Source organism: Pan troglodytes, chromosome 14 (genome assembly GCF_028858775.2).
Source record: "Pan troglodytes isolate AG18354 chromosome 14, NHGRI_mPanTro3-v2.0_pri, whole genome shotgun sequence".
NCBI classification, from domain to species: Eukaryota; Metazoa; Chordata; class Mammalia; order Primates; family Hominidae; genus Pan; species Pan troglodytes.
In genome coordinates this window covers 18,366,899-18,386,435 of record NC_072412.2, presented here as the reverse complement: position 1 = coordinate 18,386,435, position 19,537 = coordinate 18,366,899, and the positions used below count along the sequence as shown (strand labels likewise).

The 19,537-nt window shown below is 53.4% G+C and overlaps 1 pseudogene; it reads left to right on the top strand.

Annotated features, from left to right (window-relative positions):
* On the top strand, positions 1–18,842 carry LOC100612365 (sphingomyelin phosphodiesterase 4-like; annotated as a pseudogene).
* The last annotated feature ends 695 nt before the right edge of the window (positions 18,843–19,537 follow it).

Below are 19,537 nucleotides of genomic sequence, written 5' to 3'. Positions count from 1 at the left end.
GAGTACAGCATCGTGATGGAGTTTCTCAATCCTGGGTAGATAGGTTTGTCACCTGAGAGAGGCTGAGTGCTTTCTCATGGTGATTCCACCTTTAAATCACTCTCTTGATTTCTTAAGAAACAATCAAAGCAAGATAATTTGCAGTTTATTTGCCCTGTTTTTGTTTGTTTGGTCAATTTCATGTTCAGTGGCCCAATGATGAAGTTGGTTTATAAGCTTCAAGTTGAAGACTATAAGTTTGACTTTCCCATCTCCTTCCTGCCTGTAAGTAAACCACAGTGGTGGGAGTGGTGCTCGGGACAGTGGACACTGCACAGCCCTGTGGTGATGGGCAGTCTCCTCCAGTCCTCCAAGGACAAATTGAGGAGTTATTTGCTCTGGGGGTGGAGAGACAAAGGAGATGGGTTGCTACCCTTGCTGTCTGCAGCTTTTTATGAGATGGTAGGAGAAGTTCTAAGCAAAGACTCTTGCACAGGCACTGCTCAGATACAGGGCACTGTCCCCACAGGTGGGTTCTGTGTGTGGGTCTTTTCCCCAGCAGCCTTCCCAAAGGGCTGCTGTGCATGGGGCACCACGTATCAGGCACTATGTTCCAGCACCTGCCCACAGCCTTGCTGCATCTCTCTGCAGGGGTCCTGTGAAGGCGTCCATCCAGGACTGCATGCTCCCTGACAGTCCCCTGTACCACAACAAGGTCCAGTTCCCCCTCACTGGGGACCTTGGCCTGAATCTAGTCCTGAGTATCCTTTGGTGGCCCTGAGGTAGCGAGGCTGTGGGTGGCCCAGCACTTGACACTTGGTGGGTAGCCCAGCAACCCTGTGTGTTTGCCCCTGAGGCTGCTGTCAGATCTGTTGGAGTATTACATATTCTCCTTTGTCTTGAGCCTCATCACTCAAAAGGTAGGGAAGAGATGCCTCCTGCTGGGAGGGGTGGGGCCGTGGCCCTGGGCTTCCCTGGACTTGCCAGTGCTTGGTGGCCAGGCAGTGCCCAGAGCCCACGCTAACAAATAGCTTGGTTCTCCAGCCACTCCCTGTGTCCCTCCAGGTCTGTACTTCAGATGGGCCTACTTCATCTTGGTGGACAGGTACCTGTTGTGGTTCCTGCCCACTGAAGGCAATGTGCCCCCAACACTCTTCTCCAGCCCAGGGAAGCCAGACGCTCACCAGCTCCCAGGTAAAGCTGCCCTCATTGTTATGAGCAGGTCTTGATGGGGAGGCTCTGGCCAAGGAGCCTGTTGTGCCAGTCCAAACAGGCTGAGCCTGATGCCGGACTGCACAGGTGGGGAGTGTGAACCAAGGGCTCCCATGTCTGGCTGTGCTGGGGCCTCAGTGGGCCCTAATCCAGGGCCTCCTGGCTGACTTCCCAGGAGAACCTCTTGCTCCAGCAGCAGCTGCCTGTGCACCTCTGACCCTCCTCAATCTCTCTGGCCTATCGGCTTCCCAGGGAAGCTGCATGCAGGTCCCTTCCTGCAGATGCTGGCCCATCCCAAATCTGCTGGCATGTGCAAACCAGGCCGAACCTCTACCTATAATTCACACATGTGAACAGTTACCCCAGAGAGTGGCAGGGAGAAAGGGAGTGGCAGGGAGGAGACGCTGCCCAGGTGGCGGCAGTGATCAGTGACCCTGAAATGTTGCTGATCCTGTGGAGGACTTGGAGGTGAGGCGGATTCACATCCTCTCAGATGCACAATTCAGCTGCCAAGTGGTTTTTTTAATGCCTGTTTTTTTTTTTTTTTTTTTTTTTTTTTTTTGCCTATTTTAACATTTTGGGTCTTTTTACTTTTTTCTTTTAGAAATTGTATCTATAATATAAATTAAATATAATAAGTATATTTTATATATATATATATTTTGAGATGGAGTCTCACTCTGTCGCCTAGCCTGGAGTGCGATGGCACGATCTTGGCTCACTGCAACCTCAGTCTCCCAGGTTCAAGCAATTCTCCCACCTCAGCCTCCTGAGTAGCTGAGATTACAGGCATGTGCCACCACCCTCAGCTAATTTTTGTATTTTTAGTAGAGACAGGGTTTCACCATGTTGGCCAGGCTGGTCTTGAACTCCTGACCTCAACTGATCTGCCCGCCTCGGCCTCCTGAAGTGCTGGGATTATAGGTGTGAGCCAGTGAGCCACTGCGCCCTGGCCTTTTTTTTTTTTTTTCTGAGACAGGATCTAGCTTGGTCACCTTGATCTAGTTTGGCTGAATGAAGTGCAGTACAATGTCGACCTCCTGAGCTCAAGCGATCCTTCTACTTCAGCATCCCAAGTAGCTGATACTATAGGCATGCTGCACCCCCACACCCAGCTTTTACTTTTTGTAAGATGTGTCTAGTTAAGTTGCCCAGGCTGGTCTAGAACTGATGTGCTCAAGTGATCCTCCTGCCTCAGCCTCCCAAAATGCAGGGGTTACGGGCATGAGCCACCACACTCAGCCATTATGTTTGTTTTTTGGTATATTTTGGAGACAGGGTCTCGCTCTCTTTCCCAGGCTGGAGTGCAGGGGCAAAATCTCAGCTCACTGCAACCTCCGCCTCAGGTTCAAGTGATTCTCCTGGCTCAGCCTCCTGAGTAGCTGGGACTACAGGCACCTGTCACCACCCCCAGCTAATTTTTGTATTTTTAATGGAGATGGGGTTTCACCATGTTGGCCAGGCTGGTCTTGAACTCCTGACCTCAAGTGATCTGCCCACTTCAGCCTCCCAAAGTGCTGGAATTATAGGCTTGAGCCACTGCGCCTGGCCTAGCCATTAATTTTTTTAAAGACAGGATCTTACTTTGTCACACACAACAGGAGTGCAGTGGCACAATCATCACTGAAGCCATTCTCTCACCTCAGTGACAACGGGCTATCACCACAGCCAGCTAACTTAAAAAAAAATTTTTTTTTTTTCTGTAGAGATGTAGGAGGGGGCCTCACTGTGTTGCCTAAGCTGGTCTTGAACTCCTGGCCTCAGCAATTCTCCTGCCTCAGCTTCCCAAGTAGCTGGGATTACAGGTGCAAGCCACCACACCTAGCTAACTTTTTATTTTGAAATAATTTCAGGCTTACAGAAAAGTTTCCACAGATAATAAAAAGAAATTTCAGATGAAGCATGATGGCTCATGCCTGTAATCTCAACACTTTGGGAGGCCAAGGCGGGAAGATTGCTTGAGACCAAGAATTCGAGATCAGCATGGGCAACATAGGGAGACCTTGTTCCTACAAAAAATAAAATTAGCCAAGCGTGGTGATGCACAATTATGCTCCCAGCTACTCAGGAGACTGAGGTGGGAGGATCACTTGTGCCCAGGAGTTCAAGGTTACAGTGAGCTATGACTGTGCCACTGTACTCTAGCCTGCGTTAACAGAATAAGACCTTGTCTCAGGGAAAAAACAAAAAACAAAAAACACTTTCATAGACCCTTCACCCAGATTTCCAAATTGCTAACACTTTGCTGCATCTGTTTTATCCCATCTCTATTGTATGTGTTTTTCTTCCCTAAGCCAATATGAGTAAGCTACAGGATATGACACCCCTTGACCTCTTAATATTTCAGTGTATTTCCTAGAAGTGAATGCATTATCCTATATATTCACAGTGCTTATAACCACACCAGGAAGTTAGTATTGCTGCTACGCCACACCTAGTCATCAGAGCCCACTCCGGGTTCATTATCAGCTACCCGATTCATGCCCATTACCCAGCTAGGGTCCAACACAGCCTCACCAACTGTGTGCAGTGATGTTTCTAGTCCCCTTCAGTCAGAATGGTCCCTCGGCCTTTCTGTCTTCCCTGATCTTGATCCCTCCAAAGCATGTGGCTGCCCTTTGGGCTGTCTGATATTTGCTGGGGCTGGCCTGGGGCCGCCCCTTGGGCTGTCTGATATCAGCTTGGGCTTTGTTGGCAGTAGCACTGCAGTGGGACATCTGGTCCTTGCCAAGTATCTCATCAAGAGGGCTGCAGTGCCCCTTTGCCCCATGCTGGTGATGTTAGCTTTATCACTGGGCAGAAAGGGTGTCGGGCAAGGTTTGCCCCCTATAGAATAAGTACTTTGTGCCCAGATTAAATAGTAATGAAGCCAGGCATGATGGCTTATGCCTGTAATCCCAGCACTTTGGGAGGCCAAGGTAGGGGATCACTGGAGTTCAGGAGTCAGAGACCAGCCCGGACAACATAGCAAAACCCCATCTCTACCCAAAATTTACATCAGGCATGGTGGCATGCACCCATAATCCCAGTTACTTGGAAGGCTGAGGTGGGAGGATCACTTTCACCCTGGAGGCAAAGGTGGCAGTGAGTCAAGATCGTGCCACCGTACTCCAGCCTGGGCTACAGAGCAAGACCTTATCTCAAAAAAAAAAAAAAATTAGTAATGAGTGTCTGGACAACATAACAAGGCTTTGTTTCTATTAAAAAGAAAAACATTAGTCAGGCATGGTGGTGTGCACCTGTGGTCCCAGCTACTTGGGAGGCCTAAGTCTAGGCAGTTGAGGTTGCAGTGAGCTGTGATTGCATCATTGCACTCCAGCCTGGGCAGCAGAATGAGGCCCTGTCTCAAAAAAAAAAAAAAAAAAAAAAAAACATTTTATTTTGAGACAGGGTCTCATTCTCTCACCCAGGCTGGTCTCAAATGCCTGGTCTCAAGAAATCCTCCTGCCTTGGTCTCCCAAAGTGCTGAGATTACAGGTGTGAGCCCCCATGCCTGACCTCAGTGTTGATTCTGGACCAAATCAGCTCTTAATAGGGCGGTTGCCAAATGGTGGTTCTCTAACTTCATACCTCCTACATTGATTAGTGGATCTGTGGTCACTCTGTGGTAAGGAAGACTTCTCTCTTTGCTATTTATTTATTCAGGGATATCAGTGTGGATCATGGGGTTGGGGGGAGCATTGTGCTACTGAACAAATTGTAATGGGTCCCTACTGCCATTGATTTTGATGTCCAGATTGCCCCTAGCTAGGCCAGTGGGAGCCTGCAACTTGGACCTGTTTCTGTGTCTCCCTCAGGACACCAGCCATGCCCTTTGCTTCCTACAGCCTCCACCACACTAGCCTCCTGCAGCAAAACATCTCTCATCAGACCTCTGTGAATGCAGACCCCACCTCTCACGAGATCTGGAGGTCAGAAAGTCTGCTCCAGGTGAGAGCTGAGCTGGTCTCAGCTTCTGTTTCAAAAGAAACTGTTCAGCCAGTGGGCGCAGTGGCTCACACCTGTAATCCCAGCACTTTGGGAGGCTGAGGCGGGTGGATCAGCTGAGGTCAGGAGTTTGAGACCAGCCTGTCCAACATGGGAAAACCCTATCTCTACTAAAAATACAAAAATTAGCCAGGTTTGCTGGCAGCCGCCTGTAGTCCCAGCTACTCAGGAGGCTGAGACAGGAGAATTGCTTGAACCGGGAGACAGAGGCTGCAGTGAGCTGAGATTGCACCACTGCACTCTAGCTTGGGTGACAGAGCTAGACTCCATCTCAAAAAAAAAAAAAAAAGAAAAAAAAAAAAAGAAAAGAAACTGTTCAGCCACTTTCTGCTATGTGCAGGAGCATCTGAGGCGGCCTCTCAGCCCGGGGCTGATTCTAAATTGGTGGTATTTTCCTGCTATGACATTTAGAAAACATGAAAATAAATCTGCCCACCCATCTAGCCCCACCCGTCTAGCTTATATGTCACTGGCGTTTTTCATCCCAGGATCCCCTGTCCATAGGAGTTGTTTCATCTTGCCCGTGGTGGATGTAATTGTTGCAGAGTGTTTTGGTTTCCATCTCCCTTGTTGCTGATGTTTCCTGTGATTACCACCATGTGGGTATTAAGCCCTGTCCCACTAGCATTTTTATGACACTGCATGGTGAGTGTCTGTGCAGCCTCCACAAGCCTTCAACTGATTCAGAGGATGCGAGTAGTGGGTGACAGAGTCCCCTGTCTGCCCAGAGGGGCTCCAGCCTCTCAGGATGGTATGGGCTGGCTTGCTTCCTGAGTGCTGGCCGTCTCTCAGGTCCTGGCTGTGTCTTCTCGGCACACCTCAGAGATTCAGCAGGTGCTGCTTCTGACACTGGATCCTAGGGCTGACCTGGTAGTCTCAGCCTCACTGTTCACAGCCTGGCATGTAGATAACATAGGATTCTTTCTCCCACCTTGTACATAACTCCTAGTATGTGGGGTGCTGTGTTTTTTGAAGCCTCCATGCCGTTTCACAGCTTCCTCCAGGGGTGGAATGGTAGGAACCATCACTCCTGTTCAGAGGGGACCATGGTGCCCAGATGGCTCTTGGGTGTGTGGACTGTGGGCTGTGCTGGCCGTGAAGTGGGCAGGAGACCATGACACAAGCTTACAGGACAGAACTGGAGGGTTCTGTTGTTTTCCAGACCAAAGCATTATTATTATTATTATTTTAGATGGAGTCTCTGTCACCCAGGCTGGAGTGCAATGGTGAGATCTTGGCTCACTGCAACCTCCACCTGGGTTCAAGTAATTCTCCTGCCTCAGCCTCCTGAGTAGCTGGGATTATAGGCACCCGCTGCTGTTGTGGGAAGTCAGCGACCCCGAACGGAGGGACCGGCTGAAGACATGGCAGAAAAACATAAATTGTGAAGATTTCATGGACATTTATTAGTTCCCCAAATTAATACTTTTATAATTTCTTACGCCTGTCTTTACTGCAGTCTCTGAACACAAATTGTGAAGATATCATGGACATTTATCACTTCCCCAATCAATACTCTTATAATTTCCTATGCCTGTCTTTAATCTGTTAATCCTATCATCTTCGTAAGCTGAGGATGTATGTCGCCGCAGGATCCTGCGATGATTGCATTATCTGCACAAATTGTTTGTAGAGCATGTGTGTTTGAACAATATGAAATCTGGGCATCTAAAATGAACAGGATGGCTGTGATTTTCAGGGAACAAGGGAGATAACCATTGGGCATGACTGCCTGAGGGGCCGGACAGAACAGTCATATTTCTCTTCTTACAAAAGCAAATAGGAGAAATATCGCTGGATGCTTTTTCTCAGCAAGCAACAGCCCTGAGAAAGAGAATGCATTCCTAGGCGGAGGTCGCTAAAATGGCCGCTCTGGGAGTGTCTATCTTATACTGTTGTAGATAAGGGATGAAATAGGCCCCAGTCTCCTGTAGCGCCCCCAGGCTTATTAGGATTAGGAAATTCCTGCCTAGTAAATTTTAGTCAGACCGGTTGTCTGCTCTCAAACCCTGTCTCCTGATAAGATGTTATCAATGACAATGCGTGCCCAGTGGGACATGAAACTTCATCAGCAATTCTAATTTCACTCTGGTCCTGTGATCTCACTCTGCCCCCATCTGCCTTGTGATATTTTATTGCCCTTGAAGCATGTGATCTCTGTGACCCACACCCTATTTGTACACTCCCTCCCCTTTTGAAATCCGTAATAAAAACTTGCTGGTTTTGCAGCTGAGGGGGCACTTCATGGAACCTGCTGACATATGATGTCTCCCCCAGACACCCAGCTTTAAAATTTCTCTTTTGTACTCTTTCCCTTTATTTCTCAGACCGTCCAACACTTAGGGAAAATAGAAAAGAACCTATGTTGAAATATTGGGGGCTGTTTCCCCCAATACGCTGCCATGCCCAGCTAATTTTTGCATTTTTAGTAGAGATAGGGTTTCACCATGTTGCTCCAGGCTGATCTCGAACTCCTAACCTCAGGCAATCCACCTGCCTCAGCCTCTCAAAGTGCTGGGATTATAGGTGTGAGCCACCACACCTGGTTTTTTTTGCTTTTTAAGAAAAAAATTTAATTTTAAAATATACATAACATAAAATGTACTGTCTTACCCATTTCCAAGTGTACAGTCAGTAGTGTTAAGTATATTCACGTTGCTGTGCAACCCATCTCCAGAATGCTTTTCACCTTGCAAAACTGAAACTGAATCGGCCCGGCCATGGGGACCTCACATCTGTAATCCTAGCACTTTGGGAGGCCAAGGAGGGAAGGATTGCTCAAGGCCAGAAGTTTGAGTCCAGCCTGGCCAACATAGTGAGACCCCATCTCTTTTAACAACAAAAAAGAAACCGAACCATTAAACTATTCCCCACCCAGCCCCTGGCAACCACTATTCTGCTTTCTGTTTCTATGGATTTGACTCCTAGATCTCATATCTAGAGTATTTACGTACAGCAACACAGTACTTATTTGTGTGACTAGCATGCTTCACTCAGCGTAATGGACTCAAGATTAATCCATGTTACAGATTATGTCAGAATGTCCTTCCTTTTTAAGGTGGAATAGTGTTCCATTGTGTGGATGTACCACTTTACGTGTATCCATTCATCTCCCAGTGGACACTTGACTTGCTTCTGTTTTTCTTTTTTTGTTTGAGACAGGGTCTCACTCTGTTGCCCAGGCCAGGGTGCAGTGGCACAATCTCAGCTCAAACTACTGGGAACAAGTGATCCTCCCACCTCAGACTCCCAAGTAGCTGGGACAATAGGTGTGTCCTACCACACCCAGTTCAGTTTTGTGTTTTTTGTAGAGACAGGTTTTCACTATGTTGGCCACGCTGATCTTGAACTCCTGGCCTCAAGTGATCTACCTGCCGCAGCCTCTCAAAGTGCTGGGATGACAGGCGTCAGCCACCACATCTGCTGGTTGCCTTTCTACTCTATCAGTAGTATCTTTTGACACTCAAGAGTGATTTTGATGAAGCCTGCTTGTCTATTTTTCTTCTTTTGTTGCCTGTGCTTTGGGCATCATATCTAATTAATCATTGCCAAATCCAGTGTCATGAAGCTTTCTCCCATGTTTTCTTCTCAGAGTTTATGGTTTTAGTTCTTATCCTTGGGCTGCTTACTGACTTTTAGTTTTTGGTGATGGTGTGAAGGAAGGGCCCAGCTTTACTGTTCTGCATGTGGCTATTCTGTGCTCCCAGCTCTCTTGTTGGAGACACTGTCCTTTCCCCACTGAATGGTCTTGGCACCATTGTTGAGAATAATTTGACTAGTGAATGCTTTTTTGCAGGTTTTTGTTGAAATGTGGCTTCACCAGTATTCCTTGGGGATGTGACAAAAAATGCAGTCCCCTCACGACAAGGTATGTTTCCACTGTTTTTCTTCCCACCTCCTGCTTCTGACCCTGCTCAGCCTGCTGCTTCCTATCCTGAGTGAGATTGCACAGGCTGGATGGTGGGAATAGAGACTCACCACCCACCCCTCACTCAGAAGCCAAACAAGAGGTGGGCATAGTTCTCTCATACCTGGTGGGGGGCAGGGGGCGTTGCACCCTGACGTGTAGACACTTGAGGCCTGGACTCTCCAGAGCCCCCTCCCTGGCAGGGGAACAGATAAGGCTGTGGTGCTCTTGTTCTGGGTGTGGGGGAGCTGTGATGTCTCTGGGAGCCATGTTCTCATCTGCCTCCTTGACCATCAGCAGTGACTTTGTGTTTTCCCATGAAGTGGTTGCCTGGGGCATATGCCTGACCACCATGGTGACCTGGAGCCTCCTTTTCCTGTTCCCCCCTACTCCCCCACCTCCTCCAGAGCATGAACAAGCAGTCTTTCTCATGGTGGGTGGGGCCTGGCACCTGCCTGCATGCGGCCTGGCCTGCCTTCTCTCCCTCTGCCTCACCTCTCCCTCTTCCCTCTCTGGGGAGCATGCTACTCACAGATGCATGGAGGTGGCGGAGGCCCTGGGTCGCTCCTGCTGTGGCTGTCCATGGAGCTAACATCCCCCTGGACTGGTCAGAGTGAGAATGCGGTAGATCCCCAGTCGGTCACCCTCCATGGAGCAGCTTGACTCATGCACATCTGCGACCCTGCCTGAGGTGGCATCAGCCACATAGTCTGGTGCCCACAGTGTCTGCATCAGTGTGCTTTGGAGACTTTGGCTTTGTCACTGACAAAATTCTTGAGGGCTTCCTCCAGAATAAAGGCTCTGTGGGTGACAGAGTTAAACTTCAGAACAGCATCCTGTGACTTTTCCTCTGGGAAAGCTCAGGGAAGAGCTGTGGATCTGCTTCTGCCACGGTCTCTGCAGCCAGTTCTACGGCCCCAGGCTTTGCAGTGTGGAGGCTGTCTCAGAGCATAGGGTCCCCCAAATCCTCACCCTCAGCATCACATGGGAGAATGGAGAAAAGCTGAGGACCCCATCTTGGGCCTCCTGAGTCACAAAGAGCCTACAGTGCCCTTTGTGCTTCCAGAGTCAACTAGCTGCATGTGCCTGGCCAGTGCCTGGTGGCCTGGTTGCTCCCACGGCCCGTTCCTCCCATGGGGCTCTGGGATGCTCACTTAGTGCTCCTGCATGTGGTTCTGGCCTAGCAGAGGCAGGAGCTGCTACATTGCATTGTGTTCCTGTTGCTCCTTCTGCCTTCTGAGTGAGTGGAAACACACCTACTTTCAAAGGCCAGCCAGAAAGGCTCCTCTGGGCTGTCACCTGTGAAGATTGTGTCCTCACGGGCCAGAGGGAAAAGCAAGTGCCTTTCCCTTCTTCCCCACATTCACTTACTCTTGGCCAGACCTTGGGATGGGTGTGCCCTGCTCAGAATGACTTGCAGTGGCGGGACCAAGTACTCAGAGATGATCCACTCTTTGCCTCTTCCAATTGAGGTGAAAAAACATGAGAAAACTCAGTGGGTGGGAGCCAGAGAAAGGCAACTATGGACGTCTGTGTCCTCTAAGTCCCCTTGCCACTTGCCCAGGCCTGTGCTGCACCTGCCATACAGAAATCCCTGCCCATCCCTACTAGCCCTTATTTCCAGATGCAGGAAGTGAGGCTCCTGGGGTCATTCTCCTCACCCTGGTTGTGTCCAGGGTGTGTGCTTACTCCCCGGTGGTCCCGTGGGCAGTAAGGATGGCCACAGTGCTGCAGGCCACTGTGTTCCTGCAAGCAAGGAGACACCACACTGGGGAACTGTATGTCAGATTCCTGCCCAAGCCCCAGGTGTGGCACAGAGGAAGACTGTGGAGAGCAACACCTCCCTGCCCTGCTCTTTCCCACCCTGCTCTGCATGTCTTGATGTCTAGCAGGTGTGTTCTGATCTCTCCTGATGTGGACCCCAGTGGAGGCACTGCTTCGACAGGAAGCATGGTGCTGCCAGGGCAGGATGTGCGCCAGGCTGCCTCTGGCTGCGCTAGGCTGAAAGGGTGCTTTGGAAGGCCACGGTGCTGCGGGGCGTGTAGGTTGGAGGGTCCTGGCTGGGAGCCAGCTAAGCCTCAGGTTCCTGCTACCTCTGGGTTTGTGTGGTTCTGGCCAGATCCTCGGGGGCTCCTGCCCTTGGAAACCCACCATTATCTGGAGAGTGAGAGTTCCTGGTGCTGTAGGAGAGGATGCTTCTAGAGTCAGAACTGATGTGCACACCACCTCAGCTGACCTCCAGACTGTAAGGGTGGAGGGCAGAGCCTGGTGCCCTGAGGGACATGTGCTCGTCCTTAGTTCTCAGAGAGCCACTCACGGAGGGGACATTGGGTTTTAGACACATAGGAATTGATCATGTCTTATACCAGTTTGGTAAATTTCTCAAGACAACCCAGGGAAATCGTCAATTACACGTGTCTTTTCTGGGCAGAGTCCACCTCCTGGACATGCTCCACTGGTTCTTTTCTGAGCCTCAGGATCTTGAGGTCTTGGTGGCTGGCAGCATGTCCCACTGAGGGCCCTAGGCTCTTGAGGAGCTCTGATGTGCACGTGACACGGTGTGGCCTGAGTCACAGGGGAGAGTGGTCCCATCTGGAAGGGCAGTGAGTTGGGCCCTTCCAATGAGCTGGAGAGGTCTTTAGGCCCCAGCAACATTGAGTGGCCACCCAGGTGACCTGGAGGGTCTGTCTGCCCAGGCCTCCAAGGCTGATGAGTGTGTGGCCACAGCCCTGGCCTGACTGTGGAGGGTGGGTGCTGCAACTGACCCGTGGCTGCTGGGACTGTTTGGATTGTCACTGACTGTGGTGTTTTCTCCTCCTCACTTCTGGCCTCATTCTCATTGTGCTCTCTCTCCACTTTGCCCTCCCATGTCTGGTCCCATCTCTCCCCTTCCCCACCCCAACCTCTTGTTCTCTGCTGTTCTGTCTCTTCCAGCTTCTGTTGGTTGTCTCAGCTGGAGATTCTGCACTACTGTCTCCAGCACCCTCCACAGCCCCACCCAACTTAGCCTCCAGGCTCTTCACAGCCTACCAAGTACTGGCTGTGGTCCTTAGTTCCTTTCCCCCACCCAGAGTGCATGTCCACATCTGGCAAAGCAAGGGGTCAGCCGCAGGTGACTGAAGAGTTTAGTTCCAGGCAGAATGAAACCCCTGTTGTTGGTGAGGTGGGGGTCAGCCTCCAGCCTGGCCTGGCCCCTGGCGTTGCAGAGTAGCCTGGTGTGGGCGGGGGTGTGACTATGAGGCAGAATGAGGTGTATGGCCCGGCTGGCCAGGCTCCCAGCCAGTGGAAGTGTCACAAGCTCTCTGGTGTTGGGGGCCCCGTGCCTGGCCCTGGTTTGAAGAGCTGGAGTTGTCAGGCCTCTGCAGTGACCAGGTTCACCCCCACTCTGCAGGGTTTGGCACTTGGGAAGATACAGAGGCCTGGGACTCCCGGGTGGTGTGGTTTCTGTCTTCTTCAGAAGTGTCTTGTCACGCAGCCTGGAGGTGCTGTGACCCAGAGCCTGTGAGGCAGGGGGATAGGAAGAACCTGGGGCTTGACCCTATAGCCCACAGAAGCTGTCAGTCCTTGACAGCCCAGCCATGGCCCGGCCTTCACCTGGGGAGCTCTGGCCACTCATACAACCTCCAGAGATGGATGAGTGTAAGCGGTGACCTCATAGAGGTTGTGGCTGTCTAGACAGAAATGACAAGTGTGTGGAGGGATTTGGGGTCAGTGGAGTTCAGACCTGTAGGGGACTTCAAGGATGGCAGAGTTAATGAATCTGTGACAGTGGGGGGAGATGAGCTGTGCTCGCAGCCAGGGGTCTGTCCCGTTCACCTGGAAAGGAGCACATGAGTGAACGGGAATTTGAGCACAAGATGAGAAAACGTGTTGGGCCCCGAGTGCTGGTGGGCTGGGATGGCAGTCACAGCACATGGGGGTGCCCCATTCTGCAGGAGCCACTGCAGAGCAGGGACTAGAGGGCTTGGGCCAGGTGGGGAGGGCAGTGTCCAGGAACCATCTGGCAAACCCTATGATGAGAGGGGAGACTAGTGAGGCCCACACGGAGTGAGGTGAGGTACTATAAGGCTGGGCCCAGTGGGAAACATGTGGCTTTGAGGACACATCCTTAAGAAGCAAGCAGGTGCAACTGTCACCAGGGACTCCATGTGGGAACATGGCCCAGGAGGGCTGCAAAGCTGGGGGAGAAGTTTGGCTCAGCAAACCTGTTGGAAAATAGTGAGAGGGTTCCATGTGACTGCTGGGGGCAGGGGCAGTGAGCCCTCCAGACTCTTTGGAAGGGCCAGGTGAGATGGGGTGAGTGCACCAGTGGGGGAAGGTGGGTTTCCAGTTCCCATGTGGAGGTCATCCGCTCCCCTGAGCCGTAAGGAGGATGTCATGACTCAGGATCCCAGGTCAGGATCAGAGGGAGGGCTGGGGCTGAGACTGGAGGAGAAGGACCCTGGACCCCCCCTGCTGGTGCCCTTCTAGTCGGGCAGTATAGGTACAGGTATTATATCTCATACTTTTCTCCTTTCTTGTTTTTTGAGATGGAGTCACCCTCTGTTGTCCAGGCTGGAGTGCAGTGACATGATCTTGGCTTACTGCAGCCTCCACCTCCTGGGTTCAAGCAGTTAACCTGCCTTAGCCTCCTTAGTAGCTGGGATCACATGTGCATGCCAGCATGCCTGGCTAATTTTTGTATTTTTAGTAGAGATGGGGTTTCACCATGTTGGCCAGACTGGTCTCAAACTCCTGACCTCAAGTGATCTGCCTGCCTCAGCCTCCAAAAGTGCTGGGATTACAGGCATGAGCCACCATGCCTAGGCCTTCCTTCCAAAACAACTCAAATTTATTGCCCAAAGGCCTAACAGTACAGATAAATACAAGTAAATAGCTGGGCACGGTGGCCCACGCCTGTAATCCCAGCACTTTGGGAGGGGGAGGCAGGCAGATTGCTTGAGCTCAGGAGTTTGAGACCAGCCTGGGCAACATGACAAGACCCCCGTGTCTCCAAAAAATAATACAAAAATTAACCAGGTGTGGTGGTGTGTACCTGTGGTCCCAGGTACTCAGAAGGCTGAGGTGGAAGGATCCCTTGAGCCCAGGAGGCAGAGGCTATGGTGAGCTGAGATCACGCTACTGCGTTCCAGCCTGGGAGACAGAGTGAGAGCTTGTCTCAAGAAAGAAAAAAATAGCCCTCACCCCATAACTCGATCCTCAGACTCAGCCACTATCTGTGGGGTGTCACCTGGACCTGTGGGACATTTTCCTGATGGATACTTGAGTGGATTTTGATATGGGCAGTGGCCCCTGTGGGGTCTGCAGCATCCCAGGATATACCTGGAGGCCATGCCCTGCACCAACCTCAGCAGCACAGATGTGTGGAGGCCCAAAGGGCTGGGGGGCAAGCATGGAGAGGCGAGCATGTCCACTCAGACTCGGGGTCCTGCCCTCAGTGCCCCCATTCCCATGCCCTCATCCACTTGATGCTTCGACCTGTCCTCCCAATGCTGAGCAACCAGAGGAAGCCCACAGCCAGCAGAAAGACTTTCCTCTCAGGTTAGGTCTCCAGGATCCTGCTTGTGTTGCAAATCAAAAGTCTGGCTTAACTTGACCGTGCTCTTGTCTTGGGGGCCTTCCTGACCACAGGTCCATGGGCAACAGAGGAAGTGATGCCTGGAGCTTCTCCTGGGCTGAGCCCTCATCTGGCTGTGTCCAGGATGTAGAGGAGGTGGAAGGAATTAGGGAGGAAAGCAAAGCCATGGGGTTCTTACTTTCTGAACAGGGTTTTACTGTGTCACCCAGGCTGGAGTGCAGTGACATGATCCCAGCTTACCACACCCTTGAACTCCTGGGCTCAAGTGATCCTCCCACCCCTGCCTCCCGAGTCACTACGGCTATAGGTGTGCACCACCACACCCAGCTGACTTTTAAAAATCTTTCATGGAGACGGGGTCTCCCTGTGTTGCCCAGGCTAATCTCAAACTCCCGGCCTTAGGGATCTTCCTGCCTCAGCCTCCCAAAGTGCTGGAATTCCAGGTCTGAGGCACCACACCTGGGTTCCATGTGCTTTCTGTACACACTTGGGAGGCCGGTGGGAGACTCTAGATCCAGAGTTTGGGGGTGACACGGGCCTTCTCCTGCCCTGAGGATCAAGCAGTGCCCAAGGGCACAGTCTGGTAAGCCCTATCCTGCGCCACTCACTGTGGGTGCACAGCAGTAGGCAGGTGAGGGGTCAGGGCTGGGAGTCCCCCTGCAGATGTGTCTGTCCTAGAGAGCCCTGCCCAGCGTGGGCTGTGTGGTTGCTGGGCCAAGTGCTTCCCTACCACGAGCTGGTTGCAGTTTAGACCAAGCAGTGCAAGGTAGATGTGCTGGGTGCCAGGCACAGTGGTGTCCCAGGACACAGTGGCCCCACTCCCGGCCTGGCTCGTGCCTCTGGTGGGGAAGTAAAGCAAATGGCCCAGGGCAGGATGTGGTCAGACCTGGAGGCCAAGTGCTGTGGTTGCCACAGCCCTTCCCATCCCTGACCCTTCCTCCTCCACCTAGCAGTGGTTCAGGCCCACTGGGGAGCACGTGCTGGTGGTATGCCTGCTGCGGAAGCACCTGCAGGCATTTGCCAACAGCCTGAAGCCTGAAGCCAGAGCAGGCCTCGCTCTCCTCCCACTCCCACTCCACCAGCCGCCTGGAGGAGTTGAAATGGTGGCCCTTGCAGCTTCCGCAGCTGCTGTCTCCTTCTCTTACCCCTCCTCAGGTGTCGCCCACAGGGACCTCACCCCAGGGCATGGTGGGGGGCAGGGTTAGGGGAGTCCCTTCCTGCTCACAGAGCATGTGAGGCCTCTGGAGAGCTAGACAGGTGCTTTTACACCCTGTCCAGGTGGCCCAGCGAGGCTGCCAGCTGATCTCTGGCTCCCAGAGCCTGTCTCCAGACTGGCCAGAGAGGCCCCACCGTGCTGCCATCTCTTGTTCCCCGCCCACCCCTGTCTGGAGAAGGGCTGGGACGACCCTGACTCCCAGGCCCACCAGGGCCAGCAGAGTGGGCTATTTGCGTGGGACTGAGGTGAGGTGTGTGCAGGAGATGCACTGGCTCGCCCGCCTGCGTGCTGTGTGTTCTTGGGATGTTCCCTGACCTCTCTGAACCTTGGTTTCTTCCTCTGAGGAATTGGGCTAAGGCCAGCTCTTACCTCTCGGAGGTGCATGGTGCTCTCCCCCAGCAGATCCAACCCTTGTTGATGAGCTCTGGACTCATCTATGAGCAGGGCCTCCTTACCGGGTAAGCAGCAGGTGACCCACCCTATTCCCTGCAGGGCCGCTGTCCCAAGATTCGTCCAGCAGAAACTCTACCTCTTCCTGCAGCATTGCTTTGGCCACTGCCCACTGGCTGCATCATTCAGAGCTGTACTGGCTCCGTCACACGTGTGCCTGTGTCTTGTGTACCCTAATGAGGGAGGTCCGCTGGGGTGGATGAGGAGGAGAACAAGTGTAGTCGTGAGGCCTTGGAGAGGAGGGGGCCCTTGGAGAGGAGGGAGCTCGTGGAAAGGAGGGGACCCTTGGAGGGCCACATGGTTCTGTTTAAGTTTCCAAAGCCAACCCTCAGGTACAGGAAAGCCCTGCCCTGTCCCACCTGTGTGGTGCAGCCCTGCCCTGTCCCACCTGTGTGGTGCCAGGCAGGTTCCTACCCTTACCCGACCAGGGAGCACTGGGCCCCCTGGGCTGGGAAAGCCCACCCATGGCCCTGGCTTCTGAAGGGCCAGCAAGAGAGCCAAACCTCACAGGGCTGTGTGAGTCTCTCTTGCGCCCTCTGGGGGACGTGGGAAGAGCCACTCCCACCCAGCTGCTGCCTGGGACCTGGACTCCAGAGTAATGAAGGATTTGGCCCCCAGCCACTGGGCCCTCAGCTCACATCTCCTCCCACAGGTCCTGGAAATGTGGCTGAGCTACCTGCAGCCATGGCGGTATGTGCCTGACAAGCAGGCTCCAGGCAGCGACTCCCAGTCCCGGTGTGCACTGGAGAAATGGTGAGCCTCGGCCCCTCTCCTCACAGCCATGCCACTGGCTCCCCAAAATTGATGTTGCTCCAGTGGTTGGAGGCCAAGCCAGCGGCCTGTGCTGGAGTCAGCCTGGCCCTGGCCCCGGTGGCCTCCTGGGTTCCTCTCCCAGGCCCTGCTTTGTGGAGCACAGACCAGCCCTTCCTAGGCTCCACTTTGCCAGACCTAGAATTGGTATCTTATGGAAGCAGTGGGTGACCCATCCTGCCCTGTCCCCTCTCCCTTCTGGCCCAGACATATGTTCAGTGACTCCCAAACTATCCCTTGAGCCTCACCAGCACAGAGCAGAGCAGTGGCTGCCTTCCCCTCATCCCCTGCTTGATCCTTATGTCCATCTCAGACCAGTGTGTGGAGAGCCCCCTGGCTGCTCCTTCCTGTTGTGGCTGGGCTTTGGCCCCCACGAACACCAACGGCTCCTACCCAGCCAACGACCTGGACAAGATGGGGCGGGACAGTGTCCAGAAGACAGACAAGTACCTGGAGGCGGCCCTGGAGTACCTGCACCAGATATTCCCGGTACAAACTATGGGGCCTGCCCCACAGCCATCAGCGTCCCCTTCTTCAAAGGATCCACTCCCCCTCACTCAGCCTGTGGTCAGCCCAAGTACCAGTTCCAGGCCCCATGAGATGGAGCCAGTGTTGTGGGAGGCAGGCCCAGACTGAGTGTCAAGTCTGTGTCCCCTTGTTGCCACTGTTAAGAGGCCGGCGGGGTGAAGACCAGTCCCCACCCTTCTCCTTGATGCTGAGGGCAGAGGCGCTTCTTTCTGGCAACTCAGTGAAGCACAGCTCACAAAATTCACACTTGCCTTGGGCACCACCCAGGATGAGAATGAAAAGCAGCAGCTCCTCGACTGCACCGTGGGTGAGGATGGACTCATCCTCATGCCGCTGGGTCAGTACCAGGTGAGAGGCCCCTGTCCCAGAGGTGCGTGGGCTGGGTCCTGACCTATCCCCAGCTCCTTCCTCCCCCATGAGCATATGCAGCTCCGCTCCTCTGAGTTGTGTACAGGCCATTTTCTGACCTGTCCCTGCGGCCTGGGTTTCTAGATCATCAATGCACTGTGAAGGTTTGACATTGAGTACCAGGGGACCCAGAGCTGCAGTCCATCTGGAGCTACAAGATTACCAGCTTGATCTGTGTGCTCTTCCAGTGGTCGTCTGCCATCAACCACAGAGTGAGTGGGCAGGAGGGTCAAAGGGGGGTCAACCTGGCCTCTTCAGAGAGGGTTCTCCATGCTCCTGCCCAAGGTGGCCTGTGGGGGTGGGGCGCTGCTGTCCTGAGGCCTGTGGTGCCACCACCCCATGCCGCCCTACCTCTGTCTGTGCATCATTTTGCAGGCCAGATGGCAGTCAGCTCTGTGTTCCTGGGACGACTTCCTTGGCAGCTTCTGTCTCTTATCATTTCATGAGCCTGTGCTGGCCAGCAGGCACCTGCTAAGCCTCATGGGCAGAGGCAGGCAGCCGGCCATGCCCATGGCCCCAGGCTCAGCCTGTGCCTCCTGGGTAGCTACCAGATTCCGCTTTGGCTGCTGCTGGCCTTCTTTGAGGCCTCTCTGTTCTGAGTTGGGCCCTCCCTGCCACTGCTGCTTGCCCTGGTCTATGTCCTCTATGCTTCAGCTGTGAGGCTGCTGAGTGGAGAAGCTGCAGCAGCCCTGATGGTGTTGGCCACTGTCTTCAGAGAAGGCTGGGGGGATCTGCTATACAGCCCCACCCTTGGGCTTGGGAGGTGATGGGAGCACACCCCCCAATGACCCTGCCCCCACACCTGCAAAAGCCCACCACACTTCAGCACTGTGTGCTCATCTGCCAGCTGTGAAATGTCAGAGTGAAATGTCAACATCTTGCAGGCCCAAGAGGTGAGGCCCTGGGTGGTGGGGATGGCCCTGGGCAGCCTGGCGCTGCCATGGGCCCCACCATGCTGATGTCCCTGTCTTTCAGCTGCAGTAACTCAAGTCCCTCCTGCAAAAGGGCCAGAGGCCCCGGTGGCCCCAGAGGTGGCTGGGTCTAGCTCTCCCAGGTGAGTGTCTGGTCACCCCCACCTCATCCCTGGGGCGTGTTTGGGGCTCACTGCTGACTATTCCTTCACCGAGGGACCAGGAAACCATGCAGTTCCCCAAGGTCTCCACCAAGAGTCTCTCCAAGAAATGGCGAGTCCCACTGGCATGGGGACAGGGGCAGCCCTGCAGCCTGGGCCCCAGGGAGGGAGTGGGGAAGGAGGGGTGGCAGCGCAGAAGCAGAGCAGGCCGTGGCCTCACTGGGTCCCGGTGAGGGCCATACAGGCCCTACTCCCAGCACACTCCAGTCCTGGGGATGCTCAAGGTGACAGTCCCTCTACCCGCCTCCAGCCTACTTCTGAGCCCCACGCCTGTGGCAGCACGTGCCACCCTGCCTGCACTGAAGCGGACCCTGAAGAACAACTTTGCCA